This window comes from Chionomys nivalis, chromosome 5 (genome assembly GCF_950005125.1).
Source record: "Chionomys nivalis chromosome 5, mChiNiv1.1, whole genome shotgun sequence".
NCBI lineage: Eukaryota > Metazoa > Chordata > Mammalia > Rodentia > Cricetidae > Chionomys > Chionomys nivalis.
The window spans coordinates 6,759,907-6,765,906 of record NC_080090.1 but is presented as its reverse complement, the minus strand read 5'-3'; the positions used below and the strand labels follow the sequence as shown (position 1 = coordinate 6,765,906).

The following is a 6,000-nucleotide window of genomic DNA, read 5'->3' as shown; positions in this document are numbered from 1 at the left end:
TATTGCAAAGAATACAGAGTACCCCAGGCCACTCCAGAAGGACATGGAATCACACTTTTTGTGGGCCACGCTAATGCTGTCAATAGGTTCCTCCATCTCAGCAGGGATATGAGGTGCTCAGTGTTCTTTCTTGGCCATCTCTGACTGCCTCTGAGTGCCACAGCCCTTAGGCTGGTACCGTGTTGTCCCATCAGAGCGACACAGAGAATCAAAAATGCACAAGAGACAGAAAGAACCTGCGACAAAGCTAAAGACCACTTGCCTCTCCGCAGCATCTTGACTCTCCCTGCCTGGGCTGCCAGGTGGAGGTTGTGATTAATGAAGAGACATCAGTGCAAGAATTCTTCCAGCCACGATGAATGGCGGTGGATTTCTGTGAGGAGTATTTGAGGCTGAACGGGAGGATAGCTGGAGAAAAGAAGACTGTCATGGTTGGGCTGCTACTGACTGTCACCCGTCCCACCTGCATCCCTCAGCACCCACACCCTCCAGCCCTCCAGTGGAGCCGCAAGCCACCTCCCCTGTTATAAATAGCAGCACAGATGTTGACAGCAAAATGCTCCCTTAATTACCATACAAACTGCTCTACTTGAGTGAACCGCTTAAAGCAGCCTCCAAAGGAAGCTCACTCAAGCAATTCCGCAGATTACAGCTAATGAACAATATTTCCTCGCACCTATTTAGTGCTCATTAAAATGTAAAAGCCTTTCACTTCAAACAGACGCACAATAAATAATTCCGCTCTCCCTTTCTGTCTCAGAGCAGCTTGGGTAGGAACAGGAAAGAGAGGGCGCTGGCGGAGCAGGGCTGGGCTGGGAGCGGGGGAAGACAACCTAGCAGAGAAGGGAGAACAGAACAAGGAGCTTCAGTAAATAGCTGGGGGCTGCTTAGCATTTCCCAAGTCGACCCCTTGCCTGCTAGGATGGGTTTAGAATTCAACATGGATTCTGCACCCAGACACAGACAGCCCACTTCTAGGGCAGCCAGCCAGCCAATCATGAGTGAGGTAGGCCAGCAGAGAAAAGCTACCTGAGCAACATTCAACATCCAGAAGCAGACCGGAGCAGACTCAAGATAGGCTGGGAGTAGGAAACCCAACACAATATTATATGTTCTTAGTACTGCCTCATGTTTATTTTTATTTTTATTATCTATCTATCTATCTATCTATCTATCTATCTATCTATCTATCTATGTATCATCTGTCTATCTATCTATCTATCTATCTATCATCTATCTATCTATCTATCTATCTATCTATCTATCTATCTATCTATCTATTGGTTGGAGGTTAGAAGACAAATCTCCAAAGAGTATACTGTTAGGGATCATTTCTATAGTTTAAGATGCAAATCAGGTAAACCTTGAGTTGTTGCTTGCTGCAGGAGGAAACACATGGAAGGTAGCAAATGTGTTCCTGTTCTAGCAAGGCCCTGGGTCTTCCCCAAGGCACTTTGATTATGCAGAGCCCTGTAGGTAAGGTGAGCTGGGAGGGGGTTGGGGGAAAAGAGGGAGGATATATTTCACTTGGTGAATTCCTGATCAAAACTGCTGGTAAGCTAACTTTCTTTTCGGAACAATGGGCAGAAGATCATGAACTCTTAAGAGCTCTGGCTTTCTAAGTGTGCTGGATAATCTTCAGGTTCAGCTGGACTGGATTTCCAATCAGCATGTCCACACACCTCTGGGGATGTCTGTGAAGGTGTTACAAGTGAGGTTTCGATGGAGGAGGGAAGATCCTCTCGAACATTAGATGATATCATTTTCTGGGCTGCGGTCCTGGACTGGGCGAAAGCAGAAAGCACGCTGAGCGCCAGCATTTGTCATTCAGCTTCCTGACTGCGGACACGATGTGAGCAGCTGCCTCATGTGCCTTCCACCAGGACTTCCCAGTTTTGCTGGATTTAGCCTCCCTCACCCTGTGAGTCAGAATATTCACTCTTTCCTGGAACTGTATTTGTCAGACATTTTGCGACAGCAAAGGGGAAAGTAATTACTCTACTGGAGAAAACGGTGTGCCGTTTCATGTTTTATTACTTTTATTTGTTTATGAGTGGGGTGTGGGGTACCTGTGGGGCTTGTAGAGGTCAGAGGATAACTTGTAGGAGTCAGTCTTTGCCTTTCGCCATGTGGGTCCCAGGAATTGAACTCACAGCTTCAGGCTTGGCAGCAAGTGTGTTTACCCAGGGAGCCAGCCACCTTGCTGGTTCCCTTTGGATGTTCGAATTCAGCATAAGAACACATTTAAAGAACAACATGTGATCAAAATTGTCAGGTTTTGTTGTAGCTTGCCTGCACTGACCACACTAGGACTGAGCGCCCAGCCAGGGTAACGGGATTGAAGTAAAAGTGGTCCCTCAAGGAGCCAACACACGATTAATAAAATTGCGATGCTGCAATACAATCAACGCTGTCAGGAAGTAGATTACAAGGGCAGAAGAAGCTGAGCCAGGTGAAGTTGGCATTACCCTGCAGCCATGTACAGGAGCTTTTCAGAGACTTGTTGCTTCTTTGTCCGGTCCCATTCACAGCTAAGTGTTGATCAGGGAGTGACAGGCAGGAGTCTGGGCAAGGAAAACACAAGCAGACACTGTTTCTCATGAACACGGCGGGCGCTGCTAAAGATGAAATCATTCTGGACTTGGCTTTCAACTAAGGTCACTTGAAAACGGTCCTCAACACCCATCTCATTTGCTTTTTTTATGCCTGCCAATTTAGTGTTGTATTCAGAGTGATTAATTAGTTTGTACTGAAGGTTTATTAGGTAATCTTTCTGTCAATCAAAAATCACCTGGGTTTCTGGCCAGAATAAAGAGCACCCAGGAATTTTTATAAGAATTTACCTCATTATTTTATTGACAATAAGCACAATGTTAAAACTTGAGAGTGTAGAGCTAATTGAGATATTGCTCAAGTTGATCAGAATTATTTGGCTCTCCTGAATATTTATGGTTTCTATTCCATTAGGGTAAACTCATTTCTGAAATATAAAACAATCCTCCAATTTCTTTTCACACTATGGATTGCATAGTGCTTTCATTTATCTTCTCATTCAAGACCCAGAAAAATATGAGGCACGTTGTGAACTGAGTAAAATATTGCTTAAAGCTATGTGATGTCATACATAAGGTGAATCAAGGATTTCCAACACTCATAAGAATCTAGGGTAATTGATGGTGGAAAGTCTGAGGCTAGCCCAGGCCACACCATCAGCCTTTGTGCAGAAAACCAATAAAATAAAACAAAATGTATTTTTTTTTTAAAGAAAGAATGCATTCGCTTTGTGCTGTTGTAGGAAACGGGCCACAACCAGAGTGAATTCCCTGTAGAGCGGCTTACTCCATGCAAACCCTCCTTCATGTGTGTGAGTGTGCGCGTACAGTGTGTGCTGACTGCAACTTGCCACACTGTGAATGCTTCTTTGTGCTCCTTGCAAGTGCACATACTGAGTCAGGTATAATCCCAGTACTCAGAAGCCTGATGCAGGAGGATCACTACAAGTTCAACACTCTCATGGGCTACAGAGTTCCAAGGCAGCATAGCCTAGAGAATGAGATTGTCTCAAACAAAAACAAGCCAAGGAATCTTAGGAATTGTCTGCGGTAAATACCTTTATTTGTCTGTTGATACAAGCGTAATTGCGTAGGAGTGTAGCACGTGCCGTAGGCAGGGAACACAAGAACATTCTTCTTTAGTGGGCTTTTTCACCATCACATTTCTAGCCCACACATCTCAGGAACTACACTTCTTCCTCTCAGCGCGAATACAGATGGAGAAAAAGACAGGCACATAGAAGGATCTCGGCAGCTGTGGCTGTTTCATCGTAAAAGGATTTTAAAATTAAATTATGAACTGTAGTGACATTTGGATTGCACTTTTCATAGGAATATGAAGATTCCTTAATTCTAAAATGCTAACATGGTTGTTTCAAGGCTACCCTTGGTTTTTGCCTTGCTCTTTGAGTGGATGTGGGCTCCTTGTGGGCTTGACTGAGTAGCCTACCTCAAGTGCTCCTCAGAATATCTCCTCAGAGAGGCTGAAGAAAACTGCCAGAAAACAACTTGGGAAAGGCACCTACAAATGGGGTGGGAAACACAAAACTGTGTGTAAACATTTCGCAGAGCAGTCAGGATTCTGCCCTTTCTGAAGTGCACACTTCGATGAGTAAAGAAGGGGCAGTGGGCAGTGTTCCAGGAGAGGCTGTTGGAAAGGATGCAAAGTTTGTTTTTCAACAGTCTAGGTGAAGGTCAACAAATCGTGAGCCACACCATGCAAGGAACTCTGGGGCATCCTCTACATTACCACTCAATTCCTCCCAAATGCATATGAGAGCATTCTTCATTGATTTACAAAGACCCATATAAATATAGATATGTCTTGATTGGGGAATTGTAAACTCAATCTCAGGCAGGCTTTGCGATCAACCTGGAATGGATCAGCAGAGAGAGGGGAGGGAGGGAGTGTCATAGCTGCGATGGCTCTGGGGAAACCTGCAGAGAGCACTCTGAAAGTTGGCCTGCCTGAAAAATAAAAAGGGGGGGGGTGAGCACACTGTATTGTGTTCAAAGTATGTTTTCTCTAAATAACAGCACTTTAACTGAATATTTCTTCCACTCACCTTCCTTTCTTTTTTTCAGAAGACCCGACTGGAGCGATTTAGAGTTATGGTTTTATGTGTGTGATATGAAACGGTAATACGGGCTGTCTTGGCACCTTAAAGGAAGAGAAACAAAAATTGAGCAGGCTATCTTGCTTGTCTCATTTGCCAGGCCCCATCATCACAAAGTAAACGAGTTGTTTAGCCGCCAGCTTTCGGGAGGATTGTAATCAGCGTGTTTGGTCCACAGGCAGCAGGGTGCAGACTGCCCGCATCCCCCCTCTGGTAGATGGATGATGCTGGTGGCGAGTGGACACACGCATCCTGCCTGAATATGAACAACAGATTTGTCAGTGTATGACAGGCTGACAGCCCAGCTCCCAGCTGCTTGTCCACTGTTGTTACATCAGCACCTTCAGCACCTTGTCTGAGTGCTCAGCAAAGAGGCAGTCTGCTTCCTCCATTCATTGGAGCAGGTTGTTTAAAAAAAAAAAAAAAAGGAAGGAAAACCTAGTTCTGACTTTAGGCTATAGTGCCAGAACACATTGAAAAGAGACAATTTAAACGTATCTATACACCTCTAGCAACATATCATAGGCCTTCAAAGTCCCACCCTACAGGTTAGGTTTCATAACCAAGAAGGTGACTCAAAGTAAGTCTGACGCTGGTTAAACAGTGTCATCTCATTTCAGTAAGGGTCTTGGCAGGACGTGTGTATGAAGGAGGGTCCACATTTGGCTTTGTCATGTGGCTGGAGTGAAGCTTGCTCTGTGTTCTCTGAAGACAGTGTTATATGGAAACAGTTTAAAGTGTGCCAGGGAAAACATAACACAGCATAGAAAGCTTCATGTTGACCACTCAAGCATCCCATTTTTACTAGTCAGGTGATGGCTGAAAATCACTAGGGAAACATTTCTGATACAAAAATTGCAGAAATATGTTGATCAGAATTTAGTAGAATCATGACAGATACTATTAAATATCCCAAACTTTTACTGTAATTTAGAAAGCTATAGAAATAAATTAGGAAAATTGGAGGCAAGTGAAGCAACCGAGAAGTTTTAATAAGTTTAAGAGAGTAAATTAAAGATTATTTATTGTCTTTATGTGTATGTGTGTGCCTGTTTGGGTTATGTGCATCACATGCATGCGGGAGTCTCTGGAGGCCAGAAAAGGGCATCAGATTCCCTAGAGCTGGAAGTGCAGGTTGCTGTGCACCATGATGTGGGTGCTGGGGACTGACCCTGGGCCATCTGCAGGAGCAGCAAGTGCTTCTAACTGCTGACAAGAGGATGGTTTAGATATAATATGTTAAAGGAAGATGGAAGAATACAGAGGTATTACTTCAGCATTCTTTGCAGCTGTGAGTTGCTGGGTTCCACCCACATGGGGCAGTCTCTAGC

The 6,000-nt window shown here is 44.4% G+C and overlaps 1 protein-coding gene across 3 annotated transcripts in view; it reads right to left on the bottom strand.

The window, feature by feature from the left end:
* Positions 1–290: 290 nt before the first annotated feature.
* Positions 291–6,000, bottom strand: part of Gpatch2 (G-patch domain containing 2) — a 185,240-nt gene continuing 179,530 nt past the window's right edge. Inside the window, exons 10-14 of one of the 3 annotated variants that reach the window (XR_009057134.1) lie at positions 4,619–4,713; positions 4,003–4,520; positions 3,611–3,813; positions 2,469–2,564; positions 291–408 (exon numbers count right to left, since the gene is read on the bottom strand). The gene's annotated coding sequence lies outside the window, so the exon portion shown is untranslated. Of the gene's footprint in view, positions 409–2,446; positions 2,565–3,610; positions 4,521–4,618; positions 4,714–6,000 lie in introns of those variants that run through there. The other 2 variants (XR_009057133.1, XR_009057135.1) reach the window with 2 other exon arrangements.